Consider the following 18350-nt stretch of genomic DNA (forward strand, 5'->3'; position numbering starts at 1 on the left):
GGTTATGTTGACTCATTAGCAGTTTAATTGAAGAGATAGACTCTGCCATTATTTACTCATCCTTATGTCATTACAGCTTAGGTGAATTATTCTTTTATAGTAGAAATAAATAAGATGATAACTAGATGTTCTAAATTAAACATGCAGATTATTTCCGTGTCTTCTTGTGCTTGAATGGACAAATGCATACAAAAGTATGTCAAAATACCCATTTGGTCAAGTATCCTCGAAAAAAGTTGGTTATGTCTTAGGTGAACTTAAACAGTTCTTGGATGTGTATCAATATATGAATAACTACATGAATTGTGCTTAAAGTGACCGCACCTGATTTACCAGCTGCTGTCAGTGTCCTTAATGTTAATCAAGATAACTAAATAAATAAATAAATAAATAAATAAATAAAAAAAATCACTTATACTGCTCTTGATTGAATAACTTATCTTAAACAATGATGAATCTATTTTTCATTTATATGTTTAAGAATATGCAATGATAGTTTACATTTGATTATTCAATATACTGTATGTATTTGAATACCTACAAATCTAAAAACATCTTTGATTTGTATCTTTGTTCTATTTATTTATTTGTGCTATTGCTTGTAATTTATTCAGTTTTTATATTTACTGGCTGTTCACTTGCCTTTAACAATGTTTAAACATTGTTAGGCGAGTGTTTTTCTTTCTTTTTTTTGGTTTTGAAATTGGAATTGAGAATTGTTAAATTTAACTGGTATCAAAAACTGGTGTCATATAAGCTTATAAGTCATATAAGATAACATTGGTCAAAAACAATGAGAACAAGAACTATATATATATATATATATATATATATATATATATTATATATATATATATATAGTTTGTTTATTTTAACTTATTCTATTTTATTTATTTATTTATTTATTTATTTGTGGTAGTGGCAGTGAAAATATTGGCAAGGTCAAGTAAAAATTAGATTTCTAAGTTTGAAATTTAAAATTCTTATTAAGTGTCATAAATAAATAAATAAATGAAATAATAATGATAAAAAAAATTCTTCTGGAAGAAGGGGGACAACATTTCTGTCTTGCATACCCCCCTTAAAACTCTTCATGGCACCCCTGATTATCACATACTCTTTCTCAAACTATTAATTAAAAATAGTGGGCAGTTTTATGTATATAGTCAATAATTGTGTAGTCCTCAACAAATAACATTTGACTGCAGTAAGTTCGGCTCAAAGGTAAGGTTATGACAGTTTATTAACACATGAATGCAGATATTTGTGGACAGCCTGCAGTAGGCGTTGACTGTATTCATTGGGCGTGTATAGGGCGGCGTTAGGACCGCGCGGTATGCCAGTAGGGAGGCATCACAGTCAGAGCAGCAGCTGAAGCGGCAAACAAAGACAAGGAGCGCAGCGCGATCCTGCAGCATCCACGCCCACCCACACACACTCACACAGCAGCAGCGGCAGCAGCAGCAGCTCACTGTTCCACTGGTAAGTCAAACACCGGTATACTTTTACTAAAAGAAAACGTGGTGTATAAATCGAAACGTATATCATGTTATGCTGACGTTTAGTGAGTAACTTTAATGTTAGAAGTATAGAGGAAGATTTTAGTGAATGTTAGTGGGTGAACAGTCAGATGGTTCCAGGTTTGAGACAGACCTAATATCCATTTCTATTTATCTATCTATCTATCTATCTATCTATCTATCTATCTATCTATCTATCTATCTATCTATCTATCTATCTATCTATCTATCTATCTATCTATCTATCTATCTATCTATCTATCTAATCTGAAACCCATACTAATGGGATCAAATAAGAATCCTCTAAGAATCAATTAAGATCTTATGGATAAACTTAAATTACAAGAAGATTTATTATAACTAATGGAATAATATCTTGTTACTGGACAGTTAAAGGAAATCACAAAGAAAGCTGTAAGTTTAAAATCCTGAAAGATTTTCTTTATATTTCTTTTGATATCCAAGAGGGATATTTTATCCTATTGGGAATCCTAATAGTCTTATCGGGAGCACATACAGTATCTTAATGATGTGATTTAAAAATATGTTATTTTATAATCTTACAAGACAATTCTTATTAGGATGCTTTTGGGTTTGTTCAAAATAGTGTAATTCAGAATGAGTATTGGTAGCAAATGTCAGCCTCCAATTGTAGGATACTTTTCTGTAACACTCAGGAGGTTGCAGTGTGTGAGTGTGTGATACAAGCCCAATGCTGAATTTGCTGTAGTGCAGCATGTGCCAAAGAGACACAATGAAACAGGCTAGCAGAGCACTCTGTGTGGGTGGATTGGGGGAGTGGGGCATACGGACTTGCCCCTGGAGAACATTTGCTTTCACTATGACCAGTTTTATCCTGTGATTCAGTGTGTGATGTGTTTCTGGACTCTATACACCACAGCACAGTTTTTATTACCCAACAAAGACTCAGCAGTACAGTGGGCAATGTTTGAACCTGTCAACAACAGGTATTTTACAAACAGCAAACTCTATTGGCTTGTGATTACCTTCAAAAGACCACTGGAGGTCTTTCTCTTCAAAAAATAAGTTGCATGGGTGAAATAGGGAGTATTACTACAACTTTACATGGTAATGTCTTTTTCTGTAAAAAAAAAAGAAAAAAAAAAGATAATCAGGTTTCAAGGTTTGTATTATTTTGCATAAGCAAGATGACAGTTTAAGTGATTTAAATATATGATATTGACAGCATGGGTGGAATAGTGCAATAAATAACATTTGTAACAATCACAGGAACCCAATCTATTCAACATATTAAAACTAGATAACAATTCAGTGCTTGCTTTTAAAGTAGTTTACCCAAAATATGTATTACTTTTTTTTTGTGTGTGTGGAAAATATAACAAGATTTTAGGCAGAAACAAGCAGAACTTTTCCAGAAAATGAAAATAAATGTGGACTGGGGGTGTCAAGCTTCAAAAAGGACAAAAAGCACCATGGTAGTAGTTCAAATGACTTATATACTATATTCAAAATCTCCTGAAGCCATACAGACAGTAGCTTTGTATGAAGAACATATTTGCCATTTTTTGAAAATCATCCTAAATGTATCATCAAAAAGCATTCAAACGGCATTTGCACAGAGCTAGCAGCTTAAACATTCTGCTAAACATCTCATTTATTTATTTATTTATTTTATTTATTTATTTTGCAAGGAAGAACATGGGTGGGTAATGAGTTGAGAGTGAGTAAATGGTGACATTTGATGGTGATAAATGATCTGATGGTGTATGAGAGTGCATTTGAGTGTAGGAGACCTTGTGTCAGCTATGTACCAGGCCCAATTCCCCTCTGCACCACTGATGGCGCTAAAAAAGCACTCAAGGTGTGTAGTGTGTTTGTGTGACCACGACAAGCATGTAATCCCTTTTTTGTTAATGGCATAGAGGGACACGGGGCACAGGATTAGACAATAACAAACCCATAAATCAGCACAAATCTGTGGCCACCTCAGGCATTTGTCACTTTAACATTTTACACAGACTTTTGTAATCAAACTTCTTAGTATTACTGTGTATATTCCAAGGTGTGGCGACGAGTTGTAGTAGCCAGGCTTAAATTGGAAAAGCTGCTGCAATCCTTTCTGGCAGTCACATTGGACACAAGCCCAGGTCTAAATGCCACAGACGGCTGGCCTTATTGGCAAGACAACCCCACTATATAATTTGTGTACAACAAACACATAATAACAGCTACTAGAAAATATTAATGTTAAAAATTAATCTTATAACATAAATTATAACAGGAAAAATCCCATATGCTTACAGCGAATGAGGGACCCAAGCCATTTTGAGAGATTAGAATATCATATAAACATGGGAGCTACCTAAAAGTAACCACCTAGCAACACTCTGTGACCACCCAGAGCAACCTATCAACCCCCTAGCAACAACCTATCAGCCACACCATAACAAACAAAACACTGAAAACCCCATACTGACTACTAATTTAGATATCGAAGGGAACGCATCCACCTCTACGTTACAGCCATTACAGCCTCAAAAGATGTTAAAATGTAGTTTTGCATCATAACCTTGAATGTTTGGAGTATAAGTCCATGTGATGGCCCTTTGAGAATAAAATTGTTCAGGATGAACTCTTTCCTTCGATCTCTAGTACAGTGTGTGTTGATTTTGGACTGGTGTCAGGAAGTCAAGTAAGCTGACTTGTAGAATCTAACTCTCAGAAATCCCATCATTACAGACTAAAGATAGTGGAGGTCAGGCTGTGGGCACTGATTAAGGAGCTAATTGAAGTGTCATCAAGCTAGGTAGCACTGACAAGCGTTTATAGGATTCCTCTAAATAAATCAATAGAGATGGAAGCACCTTAGCCATTTCACAAGTCCTAAAGGATTTGTGTTTGACATCTCACAAAGGTCTGACAGCACTGGATACAACAATAACAACAACAGCAGCAACAACAACAACAACAACAACAATAATAATAACTAGATAGTAAAGTTTGTGTTCAAACTTTAAGTTGGCTTGAAAAAGCCTGACCAGAAAGTTTGAAAAATTTAGAAAGTTTGAAAAGTTTAAAAAGTTTAAAAAGATTTAAAATTTTGAAAAGTTCAGAAGTTTTAAAAAGAAAGTGATTAACATATTGCTAGCATTAAAAGCAAGTGACTAACATGTCATTAGAATGATTAGCAAAGTTGCTAGCATGTTGCTAGCATAATTAGCAAGTGACTAGCATGTACTTAACATGATTAGCAAGGTATCTAGCATGTCACTAGCATGTTTGTAGCATGATTAGCAAGTGACTAGCATGTTTTTAGCATGATTATCGATTGACTAGCATGTCGCTAGCATGATAAGCATAGCATGTCGCTAGCAATGTTTCTAGCATGATTACTGACTAGCATGTCGCTAGCATGTTTCTAGCATGATTAGCAAGTGACTAGCATGTCGCTAGCATGTTTTCTAGCATGATTAGCGAGTGACTAGCATGTCGCTAGCATGATAAGCATGTTACTAGCATGTCGCTAGCATGTTTCTAGCATGATTAGCAAGTGACTAGCATGTCGCTAGCATGTTTCTAGCATGATTAACAAGTGACTAGCATGTCACTAGCATGTTTTTAGCATGATTAGCTAGTGACTAGCATGTCGCTAGCATGTTTATAGCATGATTAACAAGTGACTAGCATGTCACTAGCATGTTTTTAGCATGATTAGCTAGTGACTAGCATGTCGCTAGCATGTTTCTAGCATGATTAGGGAAGTGACTAGCATGTCGCTAGCATGTTTTTAGCATGATTAGCAAGTGACTAGCATGTTTTTAGCATGATTAGTGATTGACTAGCATGTCGTTAGCATGTTTCTAGCATGATTATCAAGTGACTAGCATGTCGCTAGCATGTTTTTAGCATGATTTAGTGAGTCGCTAGACTAGCATGTAGCGCTAGCATGTTTTTAGCATGATTAGCAAGTTACTAGCATGTCGCTAGCATGGTTCTAGCATGATTAGCAAGTGACTAGCATGTCACTAGCATGATTAGCAAGTTACTAGCATGTCGCTAGCATGTTTCTAGCATGATTAGCGAGTGACTAGCATGTCACTAGCAAGTTTTTAGCATGATTAGCGATTGACTAGCATGTCGCTAGCATGTTTCTAGCATGATTAGCAAGTGACTAGCATGTCATGTCGCTAGCATGATTAGCATGATTAGTTACTAGCATGTCGCTAGCATGTTTCTAGCATGATTAGCAAGTGATTAGCATGTCGCTAGCATGTTTTCTAGCATGATTAGCAAGTGACTAGCATGTGACTAGCATGTTTTTATCATGATTAGCGAGTGACTAGCATGTCGCTAGCATGTTTCTAGCATGATTAGCAAGTGATTAGCATGTCGCTAGCATGTTTTTAGCATGATTAGCAAGTGACTAGCATGTTTTTAGCATGATTAGTGATTGACTAGCATGTCGCTAGCATGTTTCTAGCATGATTAGCAAGTGACTAGCATGTCGCTAGCATGTTTCTATGATAATCTAGCTAAAACCAGTTGATTCAGTAAAGAAAACCAGCTAAAACCAGCTAAGACCAGCTAAGACCAGCGTGACAGTGGCCAAAACTACTTTAAAACCATGTTAAAAAGCATGTTAAAAGCATGTTGTCTAACCTGATTATCAAGTTACTAACATGTTGTTAACATGTTTCTATGATAATCTAGCTAAAACCAGTTGATTCAGTAAGGAAAACCAGCTAAAACCAGCTAAGACCAGCTAAGGCCAGCGTGACAGTGGCCAAAACCACTTTAAAAACCATGTTAGAAGTATGTTTCTAGTCTGATAAGCAAGTTACTAGCATTTTGTTAACATTTTTCTATTCTAATCCAGCTAAAAGCAGTTGATTCAGTAAAGAAAACCAGCTAAAACCAGCTAAGACCACCTAAGGCCAGCGTGACAGTGGCCAAAACCACTTTTAAAACCATGTTAAAAGCATGTTTCTAGTCTGATTAGTGAGTAACTAGCATGTTTGTTTTCATTTTTCTATACTAAACCAGCTAAAACCAGTTGATTCAGTAAAGAAAACCAGCTAAGACCAGGTAAGGCCAGCGTGACAGTGGCCAAAACCACTTTAAACCATGTTAGAAGTATGTTTCTAGTCTGATTAGTGAGTAACTTGCATGTTGTTAGCATGTTTCTATGCTAATCCGGGCAAAAACCAGCTTAAACCAGTGGATTCAGTAAAAACCAGCTAAAACCCAGCTAAGACAAGCGTGACAGTGGCCAAAACCACTTAAAAACCAGCTTGGGAGACTAGCCAAAGCAACTGATCAGCTTAGGCTGGTTTTAGCTGTATTCTCAGTAGAGAGTTTTTAAGGTTTGCTATGGTAGTAGACAACTTAAATACATTATAAGTCTTATTTTGTAAAAGTTTGCACCCCCTCAATGAAAGTCTATGGGATTTAAGGTGGTTTTGGTAGTCTGGTTTACGAAAACCATAAGCCGGATCAGTTAGAAAAGATATAGCAACCCGAGTCAGACCAGTCTGAAGGTCTGACCCGAGTTTGGTGGTTCTAGCTTGAAAGCTCTAGGAGGAGATAGTGTTTAAAATTTGGCTCAGAAGAATAATAATACTAATTAGAATGTACATTTCCTGAAGAAAATGTGAGTGGTGCTTGCAGTGGCAAAACTCGGCCCTCAGTTGCTTAGGTCTTTTTATAGAGTTCATAGCCTGATTATCTCCTAGCTAATTACTATTAGCATGTAGCTATTCACTGCTTGCATGACTAGCATGTTGGTATTCCAGTTTGCTAGCATGAGTGAAAAGAGCCAACCGAAATTTCTTTACGATGTTCTGATTCAGAGATATAGGTCTTGCAAAACGGTTGCTAGGGTACTCTGTTTGGTTGCTAGGGAGTGGCCTGATAGCTCCCAATGACGATACTCCAAAGGCTGCTTGACAGTATAAGCAAAACCCCCATGTCTGTACGATGTTCTGATGCAGAGATATAGATCTTGAAAAACGGTTGCTAGGGTACTCTGTTTGGTTGCTAGGGAGTGGCCTGACAGCTGCCAGTGATGATTCTCCAAAGGCTGCTTGCCAATGTAAACCAACCCCCATGTCTGTAAGATGTTCTGATGCAGAGATATAGATCTTGCAAAACGGTTGCTAGGGTACTCTGTTTGGTTTCTAGGGGAGTGGCCTGGCACATGCCAATGTAGATACTCCAAAGGCTGCTTTGCCAGTATGAATGATATAAACCAACCCTTATGGCTTTATGAAATTCAGATTTGAAGATATAAACCCTCTATGCTTTGGGTTGCTAGGGTGCTCTAAATGGTTGCTAGGTGCGTGGCTATGAAGTCTTGAAGGTGATTCGTGATTGGTCTTTTGCTGCCCCGAATCAAACGAGCCCACCCTCTTGTTTCTATGACACTTCTATCCAAAGATATTAATTTGATCTTTTTCAATGGAAGTCTATGGAGCTTGTTACTAAGGGGCCGTAAATGGTTGCTAGGGCGTGGCTTGATTGCTTTACAATGATCCTGACAGACTGATTGGTTGCCTGATTAAAATGAGCCCACCCCCATGTCTTTATGACATTGTGTTCCAGAGTTATGTTCAATGCAAAACTTACCATAGTAGGAAAAACACACTGTTTAATAGGCGATCCCTCATCATAGTATGTCTATGGGGCAACTTTGGGGGGCTCTTGCGCCCCAGGGGTACAACTTATACCCCACTGTGGGGTATGTTCTCGCACAGCCTGATAGCCTCTCCAAATGTGGTGATTCACATGTTTCTGCGAAATTCTCTCTCGGAGCTATGATCCGTCAAAGTTGGCCGCAATGCATTGTCTATGCGATTTTTTCCGGGCGATATTTCGCCCGGTGTGCGAACATCGTACGCCCGATCGCTTATAAAAGTCATAGCACACCATTCCCGAATAGGCCGCACGATTTGACACCTCTTTTGTGGGTCTGTGACAAAAACTGCGGGACTAGTTACGCGCCGAAGTTTGTACGGAAGAAGAATAAGAAGAAGAAGAAGAAGAATAATAAGTATGGAGCATAGTAATAGTGTTGCTTTGCCTTCGGCAAGCACCACTAATAACTAGAATGTACATTTCCTGAAGAAAATGTGAGTGGTGCTTGCAGTGGCAAAACTCGGCCCTCGGTTGTTTAGGTCTTTTTATAGAGTTCATAGCCTGATTTATCTCTTAGCTAATCACTATTAGCATGTAGCTATTCACTGCTAGCATGACTAGCATGTTGGAATTCCAGTTTGCTAGCATGAGTCAAAAGAGCCAACCGCCATGTCTTTACGATGTTCTGATTCAGAGATATAGGTCTTGCAAAACGGTTGCTAGGGTACTCTGTTTGGTTGCTAGGGAGTGGCCTGACAGCTCCCAATGACGATACTCCAAAGGCTGCTTGACAGTATAAGCTAAACCCCATGTCTGTACATTGTTCTGATGCAGAGATATAGTTCTTGCAAAATGGTTGCTAGGGTACTCTGTTTGGTTGCTAGGGAGTGGCCTGGCAGCTCCCAATGATGATACTCCAAAGGATGCTTGACAATATAAACCAACCCCCATGTCTCTACGATGTTTTGATGCAGAGAGATAGGTCTTGCAAAATGGTTGCTAAGGTACTCTGTCTGGTTGCTAGGAGTGGCCTGGCAGCTGCCAATGTAGATACTCCAAAGGCTGCTTGCCAGTATGAATGATAGAAACCAACCCTTATGGCTTTATGACATTTAGATTTGAAGATATCCCTCTATGCTTTGGGTTGCTAGGGTGCTCTAAATGGTTGCTAGGGCGTGGCTATGAAGTCTTGAAGGTGATTCCTGATTGGTCGTTTCCTGCCCCGAGTCAAACGAGCCCACCCTCATTTTTCTATGACACTTCTATCCATAGATATTAATTTGATCTTTTTCAATGGAAGTCTATGGAGCTTGTTACTAAGGGGCCCTAAGTGGTTGCTAGGGCGTGGCTTGACTGCTTCACAATGATCGTGACAGACTGATTGGTTGCCTGAGTAAAATGAGCCCACCCCCATGTCTCTATGACATTGTGATCCAGAGTTATGTTCAATGCAAAACTCCTAGGTAAAGTACCATAGTAGGAAAAAACGCGCTGTTTCATGGGCGATCCCTCACCATAGTATGTCTATGGGGCAACTTTGGGGGGCTCTTGCGCCCCAGGGGTACAACTTATACCCCACTGCGGGGTATGTTCTCGCACAGCCTGATAGCCTATATCCAAATGTGGTGATTCACATGTTTCTGCGAAATTCTCTCTCGGAGCTACGATCCGTCAAAGTTGGCCGCAATGCATTGTCTATGCGATTTTTCGGGCGATATTTCGCCCGGTGTGCGAATATCGTACATCCGATTGCTTATAAAAGTCATAGCACACCATTCCCGAATAGGCCGCACGATTTGACGCCTCTTTTGCGGGTCTGTGACAAAAACTGCGGGACTAGTTACGCGCCGAAATTTGTACGGAAGAAGTAAGAAGAATAATAATAACTAGAATGTACATTTCCTGAAGAAAATGTGAGTGGTGCTTGCAGTGGCAAAACTCGGCCCTGTAGCCACCCATGATGTCTGTGTGATGTTGTGGAGCCGAGATATTAGTAGTTTATATTGCTATATGGTTGCTAGGGTGCTATAAATGGTTGCTATGGTGTGGCTATATAGTATATGGGGTGATATTTAAATACTATTTGCCAGCCTGAATCCAAAAACCCAAAGCCAGTGTTTCTATATTGCTGTTTTGCTGAGATACAGCTTTTAAATGTTGTTAAACAGTTGCTAGGGTGCTAAAAGTGGTTGCTAGGGCTTGGCTATGAAGTATTTATGTCTTTACATATGGACTGCTTGATAGGCCGAGTCAAAAGAGCCCACTCTTAAGCCTCTATGTCTTTCTGATCCAAAAATATGATGTCGGATAGTTTTTCCAATGTTAAGTCAATGGGATATTTTCACACAATTTCTTCGCCCGCTGTACGATTATCGTAAGTCCGATTCCTTAGAAAAGTCATAGCACACCTCTCCTCAATAAGCCGCACGTTTTGACATCTCATTCATGGGTCTGCGACAAACAGTGCAGAAGGAGTAGCACGCCAAAAGTTTTTCAGGGCGAATAGTAATAGTAACACTAGAATGTACATTTCCTGAAGAAAATGTGAGTGGTGCTTGCAGTGGCAAAACTCGGCCCTCAGTTGCTAAGGTCTTTTCATAGAGTTCATAGCCTGATTTATCTCTTAGCTAATCACTATTAGCATGTAGCTATTCACTGCTAGCATGACTAGCATGTTGGAATTCCAGTTTGCTAGCATGAGTCAAAAGAGCCAACCGCCATGTCTTTACGATGTTCTGAGATTAGATATAGGTCTTGCAAAACTGTTGCTAGGGTACTCTGTTTGGTTGCTAGGGAGTGGCCTGACAGCTCCCAATGACGATACTCCAAAGGCTGCTTGACAGTATAAGCCAAACGCCATGTCTGTACATTGTTCTGTTGCAGATATATAGATCTTGCAAAATGGTTGCTAGGGTACTCTGTTTGGTTGCTAGGGAGTTGCCTTGCAGCTCCCAATGATGATACTCCAAAGGATGCTTGACTCCAAAGGATGCTTGACTATAAGCCAACCCCCATGTCTCTACGATGTTTTGATGCAGAGAGATAGGTCTTGCAAAACGGTTGCTAGGGTACTCTGTTTGGTTGCTAGGGAGTGGCTTGGCAGCTGCCAATGATGATACTCCAAAGGATGATTGCCAATATAAACCAACCCCCATGTCTGTACGATATTCTGATGCAGAGGTATAGATCTTGAAAAACGGTTGCTAGGGTACTCTGTTTGGTTGCTAGGGAGTGGCCTGGCAGCTGGCAATGTAGATACTCCAAAGGCTGCTTGCCAGTATGAATGATATAAACCAACCCTTATGGCTTTATGACATTCAGATTTGAAGATATACCTCTATGCTTTGGGTTGCTAGGGTGGTCTAAATGGTTGCTAGGGCGTGGCTATGAAGTGTTGAAGTATATTCGTGATTGGTCGTTTGCTGCCCCAAGTCAAACGAGCCCACCCTCATGTTTCTTTGACACTTCTATCCAAAGATATATATTTGATCTTTTTCAATGGAAGTCTATGGAGCTTGTTACTAAGGGGCCCTAAATGGTTGCTAGGGCGTGGCTTGACTGCTTCACAATGAATCCTGAGAGACTGATTGGTTGTCTGAGTAAAATGAGCCCACCCCCATGTCTCTATGACATTGTGATCCAGAGTTATGTTCAATGCAAAACTCCCAGGTAAAGTACCATAGTAGGAAAAACGCGCTGTTTCATGGGCGATCCCTCACCATAGTATGTCTATGGGGCAACTTTGGGGGGCTCTTGCGCCCCAGGGGGTACAACTTATACCCCACTGTGGGGTATGTTCTCGCACAGCCTGATATCCTCTCCAAATGTGGTGATTCACATGTTTCTGCGAAATTCTCTCTCGGAGGAGCTACGATCCGTCAAAGTTGGCCGCAATGCATTGTCTATGCGATTTTTTGGGCGATATTTCGCCCGCTGTGCGAACATCGTACGCCCGATCGCTTATAAAAGTCATAGCACACCATTCCCGAAAAGGCCGCACGATTTGACACCTCTTTTGCGGGTCTGTGACAAAAGCTGCGGGACTAGTTACGCGCCGAAATTTGTACGGAATCTATAAGAAGAAGAAGAATAATAATAAGTATGTGAGATAATACAAGTGATGCTTTGCCTTCGGCAAGCACCACTAACTAGAATGTACATTTCCTGAAGAAAATGTGAGTGGTGCTTGCAGTGGCAAAACTCGGCGCTCGGTTGCTAAGGTGTTTTTAGGCGGTTGCTAGGTTGTTCTGGGTGGTTGCTAGGCAGTTGCTATGGTAACCTGGGTGGTTGCTAGGCAGTTGCTAAGGTACTTGGGGTGGTTGCTAAGGTGTTGCTATGCGGTTGCTAGGGTGTTCTGGGTGGTTGCTAGGCGGTTGCTATGGTAACCTGGTTGGTTGCTAGGCAGTTGCTAAGGTATTTGGGGTGGTTGCTAAGGTGTTGCTAGGCGGTTGCTAGGGTGTTTTGGGTGGTTGCTTGGCAGTTGCTATGGTATGGTAACCTGGGGTGGTTGCTAGGCAGTTGCTAGGCAGTTGCTATGGTAACCTGGGTGGTTGCTAAGGTATTTGGGGTGGTCGCTAAGGTGTTGCTAGGCGGGTTGTTGCTAGGGTGTTTTGGGTGGTTGCTAGGCAGTTGCTATGGTAACCGGGGGGTGGTTGCTAGGCAGTTGCTAAGGTACTTGGGGTGGTCACTATGGTGTTGCTAGGTGGTTGCTAGGGGTGTTTTGGGTGGTTGCTAGGCAGTTGCTAGGGTGTTCTGGGTGGTTGCTAGGCGGTTGCTAGGCAGTTGCCAAGGTACTTTGGGTGGTTGCTAATGTGTTGCTAGGTGGTTGCTAGGCAGTTGCTATGGTAACCTGGGTGGTTGCTAGGCAGTTGCTAAGGTATTTGGGGTGGTTGCTGAGATGTTGGTAGGCGGTTGCTAGGGTGTTCTGGGTGGTTGCTAGGATGTTGCTATGGTAACCTGGGTGGTTGCTAGGCGGTTGCTAGGCAGTTGCTAAGGTACTTTGGGTGGTTGCTAATGTGTTGCTAGGAGGTTGCTAGGGTGCTCTGGGTGGTTGCTAGGCGGTTGCTATGGTAACCGGGGTAGTTGCTATGCTGTTACTAGGTGGTTGGTAGTTGTCACAAATGGTCACTATGTAGTTTATATAGAGTTCTTAGCATGGTGTTAGCCAATTTGAGCACTTAGCTAATCACTATTAGCATGTAGCTATTCATTGCTAGCATGACTAGCATGTTGGAATTCCAGTTTGCTAGCATGAGTCAAAAAAGCCAACCGCCTTGTTTTGTACGATGTTCTGATTCAGAGATATATGTCTTGCAGGACGGTTGCTAGGGTACTCTGTTCGGTTGCTATGTAGTGGCTTGGCAACTGCCAATGATGATACTCCAAAGGCTGCTTGACAGTATAAACCAACTCTCATGTCTGTACGATGTACTGATGCAGAGATATAGATTTTGAAAAACGGTTGCTAGGGTACTCTGTTTGGTTGCTAGGGAGTGGCTTGGCATCTGTCAATGATGATACTCAAAGGCTGCTTGCCAATATAAACCAACCCCCATGTCTGTACGATTTTCGGTTGTAAAGATATAATACTTACTAAATGGTTGCTAGGGTACTCTGTTTGGTTGCTAGGGAGTGGCCTGACAGCTGGCAGTGATGATTCTCCAAAGGCTGCTTGCCAATATAAACCAAACCCCATATCTGTACGATGTTCTGATGCAGAGATATAGATTTTGAAAAACGGTTTCTAGGGTACTGTGTTTGGTTGCTAGGGAGTGGCCTGGCAGCTGCCAATGATGATACTCCAAAGGCTGCTTGCCAGTATGAATGATATAAACCAACCCCTATGCCTTTATGATATTCAGATTTGAAGATATCCCTCTATGCTTTGGGTTGCTAGGGTGCTCTAAATGGTTGCTAGGGCGTGGCTATGAAGTCTTGAATGTGATTCGTGATTGGCTGTTTGCTGCCCCGAGTCAAACGAGCCCGCCCTCATGTTTCTATGACACTTCTATCCAAAGATATTAATTTTATCTTTTTCAATTGAAGTCTATGGAGCTTGTTACTAAGGGGCCCTAAATGGTTGCTAGGGCGTGGTTTGACTGCTTCACAATGATCCTGATAGACTGATTGGTTGTCTGAGTAAAATGAGCCCACCCCCATGTCTCTATGACATTGTGATCCAGAGTTATGTTCAATGCAAAACTACTAGGTAAAGTACCATAGTAGGAAAAACGCGCTGTTTTCATGGGCGATCTCTCACCATAGTATGTCTATGGGGCAACTTTGGGGTGCTCTTGCGCCCCAGGGGTACAACTTATACCCCACTGCGGGGTATGTTCTCGCACAGCCTGATAGCCTCTCCAAATGTGGCGATTCACATGTTTCTGCGAAATTCTCTCTCGGAGCTACGATCCGTCAAAGTTGGCCGCAATGCATTGTCTATGCGATTTTTTTTCGGGCGATATTTCGCCCGGTGTGCGAACATCGTACGCCCGATCGCTTATAAAAGTCATAGCACATCATTCCCGAATAGGCCGCACGATTTGACACCTCTTTTGCGGGTCTGTGACAAAAACTGCGGGACTAGTTACGCGCCGAAATTTGTACGGAAGAAAAAGAATAAGAATAAAAAGAAGAATAATAAGTATGTGAGATGTACAAGTGATGCTTTGCCTCGGCAAGCACACACTAACTAGAATGTAATTTGTGAAGTGAGTGGTGCTTGCAGTGGCAAAACTCGGCGCTCGGTTGCTAAGGTGTTTCTTGGCGTTTGTTAGAGCGGTTGCTAGGGTACCCAAGGTGGTTGCTAGGGTGTAGCTATGTGGTTGCTAGGTCACTTGGGGTGGTTGCTAAGGTGTTGCTAGGCGGTTGCTAGGATGTTCTGAGTGGTTGCTAGGTGGTTGATATGGTAACCTGGGTGGTTGCTAGGCAGTTGCTAAGGTCCTTGGGGTGGTTGCTAAGGTGTTGCTAAGCGGTTGCTAGGGTGTTCTGGGTGGTTGCTAGGCGGTTGCTAGGCAGTTGCTATGGTACTTAGGGTGGTTGCTAAGGTGTTGCTAAGCGGTTGCTAGGGTGTTCTGGGTGGTTGCTAGGCGGTTGCTAGGCAGTTGCTAAGGTACTTGGGGTGGTTGCTAAGGTGTTGCTAGGCAGTTGCTAAGGTACTTGGTATGGTTGCTAAGGTGTTGCTATGTGGTTGCTAGGGTGTTTTGGGTGGTTGCTAGGTGGTTGCTAGGCAGTTGCTAAGGTACTTGGTGTGGTTGCTAAGGTGTTGCTAGGTGGTTGCTAGGTTACTTGGGGTGGTTGCTAAGGTGTTGCTAGGCGGTTGCTAGGGTGTTCTGAGTGGTTGCTAGGTGGTTGCTATGGTAACCTGGGTGGTTGCTAGGTAGTTGCTAAGGTACTTGGGGTGGTTGCTAAGGTGTTGCTATGCGGTTGCTAGGGTGTTCTGGGTGGTTGCTAGGTGGTTGCTAGGCGGTTGCTATGGTAACCTGGGTGGTTGCTAGGCAGTTGCTAAGGTATTTGGGGTGGTTGCTAAGATGTTGCTAGGCGGTTGCTAGGGTGTTCTGGGTGGTTGCTAGGATGTTGCTATGGTAACCTGGGGGGTTGCTAGGCGGTTGCTAGGCAGTTGCCAAGGTACTTTGGGTGGTTGCTAATGTGTTGCTAAGCGGTTGCTAGGGGGCTCTGGGTGGTTGCTAGGTGGTTGCTATGATAACTGGGGTAGTTGCTATGCTGTTACTAGGTGGTTGGTAGTTGTCACAGATGGTCACTAGGTAGTTTATATATAGAGTTCTTAGCATGTTGATAGCCAATTAGAGCACTTAGCTAATCACTATTAGCATGTAGCTATTCACTGCTAGCATGACTAGCATGTTGGAATTCCAGTTTGCTAGCATGAGTCAAAAAAGCCAACCGCCTTGTTTCTACAATGTTCTGATTCAGAGATATATGTCTTGCAGGACGGTTGCTAGGGTACTCTGTTCGGTTGCTATGGAGTGGCTTGGCAACTGCCAATGATGATACTCCAAAGGCTGCTTGCCATTATAAACCAACCCTTATGTCTGTACGATGTACTGATGCAGAGATATAGATTTTGAAAAACGGTTGCTAGGGTACTCTGTTTGGTTGCTAGGGAGTGGCTTGGCATCTGTCAATGATGATACTCAAAGGCTGCTTGCCAATATAAACCAACCCCCATGTCTGTACGATTTTCGGTTGTAAAGATATAATACTTACTAAATGGTTGCTAGGGTACTCTGTTTGGTTGCTAGGGAGTGGCCTGACAGCTGCCAGTGATGATTCTCCAAAGGCTGCTTGCAAATGTAATCCAACCTCCATGTCTGTACGATGTTCTGATGCAGAGATATAGTTCTTGCAAAACGGTTGCTAGGGTACTGTGTTTGGTTGCTAGGGGGTGGCCTGGCAGCTGCCAATGATGATACTCCAAAGGATGCTTGCTTGTATGAATGACATAAACCAACCCCTATGCCTTTATGATATTCAGATTTGAAGATATCCCTCTATGCTTTGGGTTGCTAAGGTGCTCTAAATGGTTGCTAGGGCGTGGCTATGAAGTCTTGAATGTGATTCGTGATTGGCCGTTTGCTGCCCCGAGTCAAATGAGCCCGCCCTCATGTTTCTATGACACTTCTATCCAAAGATATTATTTTTATCTTTTTCAATGGAAGTCTATGGAGCTTGTTACTAAGGGACCCTAAATGGTTGCTAGGGCGTGGCTTGACTGCTTCACAATGATCCTGACAGAGTGATTGGTTGGCTGAGTAAAATGAGGCCACCCCCATGTCTCTATGACATTTTGATCCAGAGTTATGTTCAATACAAAATCCCTATGTAATTCCCCATAGTAGGAAAACACATTGTTTCATGGGCGATTCCTCGCCATAGTATGTCTATGGGGCAACTTTTGGGGGGCTCTTGCGCCCCAGGGGTACAACTTATACCCCACAGCGGGGTATGTTCTCGCACAGCCTGATAGCCTCTCCAAATGTGGTGATTCACATGTTTCTGCGAAATTCTCTCTCGGAGCTACAATCCGTCAAAGTTGGCCGCAATGCATTGTCTATGCGATTTTTCGGGCGATATTTCGCCCGGTGTGCGAACATCGTACGCCCGATCGCTTATAAAAGTCATAGCACACCATTCCCGAATAGGCCGCACGATTTGACACCTCTTTTGCGGGTCTGTGACAAAAACTGCGGGACTAGTTACGCGCCAAAATTTGTACGGAATCTATAAGAAGAAAAAGAAGAATAATAAGTATGTGAGATAATACAAGTGATGCTTTGCCTTCGGCAAGCGGAGCATAGTAATAGTGATGCTTTGCCTTCGGCAAGCACCACTAATTATAAGAAGAAGAATAATAAGTATGGTGCATAGTAATAGTGTTGCTTTGGAAGAAGAATAATAAGTATGGTGCATAGTAATAGTGATGCTTTGCCTTCGGCAAGCACCACTAATAAGTATGTGAGATAATACAAGTGATGCTTTGCCTTCGGCAAGCACCACTAATAATAAGATTAGATAGTAGATCAGTAAGTTGGCTTTTTCAAGCCAACTTAATAATAATGCTCTTGAAACTTTTACTTTCCCATAGATTCCTTTATTATCTCAGTTGTTTTTCCTAAATAGCAATGAGATAAAAGATTAAGTGGAGATGTTTGCTTTAGTTTTTTTCATTAGAGACCCCTGATATTGCTTATCTCATTTAAAGTTTCAAAAGAAATAGCCTTAAAAAAAAAAAAAAAAAAAATATATATATATATATATATATATATATATATATATTTGTCTTCATCAACAGTTAATGTTTCTTCTCAAATGCTAATATGGATTTGACAGGCCATATCAAGCTTTGGATTAATAAACCATGTTGTATGTTTGTTGTGTGTCAACTGGATGAGTAGTGATTTTTAAGCCTCATCTCAGTTCCTGTGCAATTTTAATTTCGTGGTGCTTTCCTTATTAAAGACAATATAAAATTATATTCAACCTTATTGATTTTCTTGAAACATGTTCCTGTGAACATTAGTCTTTCTAATCTTTCATCAAAATGTACCTTATTTAGAAAAAATAAATAAATAAATGAATAAATAATAACTTAATGAAACTTACTCAGAAAACAGCTTTTTGGCTAATGTCACCTAGGGCGTGGAAGATACTGGTTAATTATGATTCCATTAGCTATTTAGGCACTAATTTGGCTAC

General features: G+C 41.3%; 1 protein-coding gene across 1 annotated transcript in view; it reads left to right on the forward strand.

Annotated features, from left to right (window-relative positions):
* Positions 1–1344: 1344 nt before the first annotated feature.
* Positions 1345–18350, forward strand: part of LOC109086483 (neuronal migration protein doublecortin-like) — a 121020-nt gene continuing 104014 nt past the window's right edge. Inside the window, exon 1 of the mRNA XM_042733694.1 lies at positions 1345–1482. The gene's annotated coding sequence lies outside the window, so the exon portion shown is untranslated. The remainder of the gene's footprint in view (positions 1483–18350) is intronic.

This window comes from Cyprinus carpio, chromosome A3 (genome assembly GCF_018340385.1).
Source record: "Cyprinus carpio isolate SPL01 chromosome A3, ASM1834038v1, whole genome shotgun sequence".
Lineage (NCBI taxonomy): Eukaryota > Metazoa > Chordata > Actinopteri > Cypriniformes > Cyprinidae > Cyprinus > Cyprinus carpio.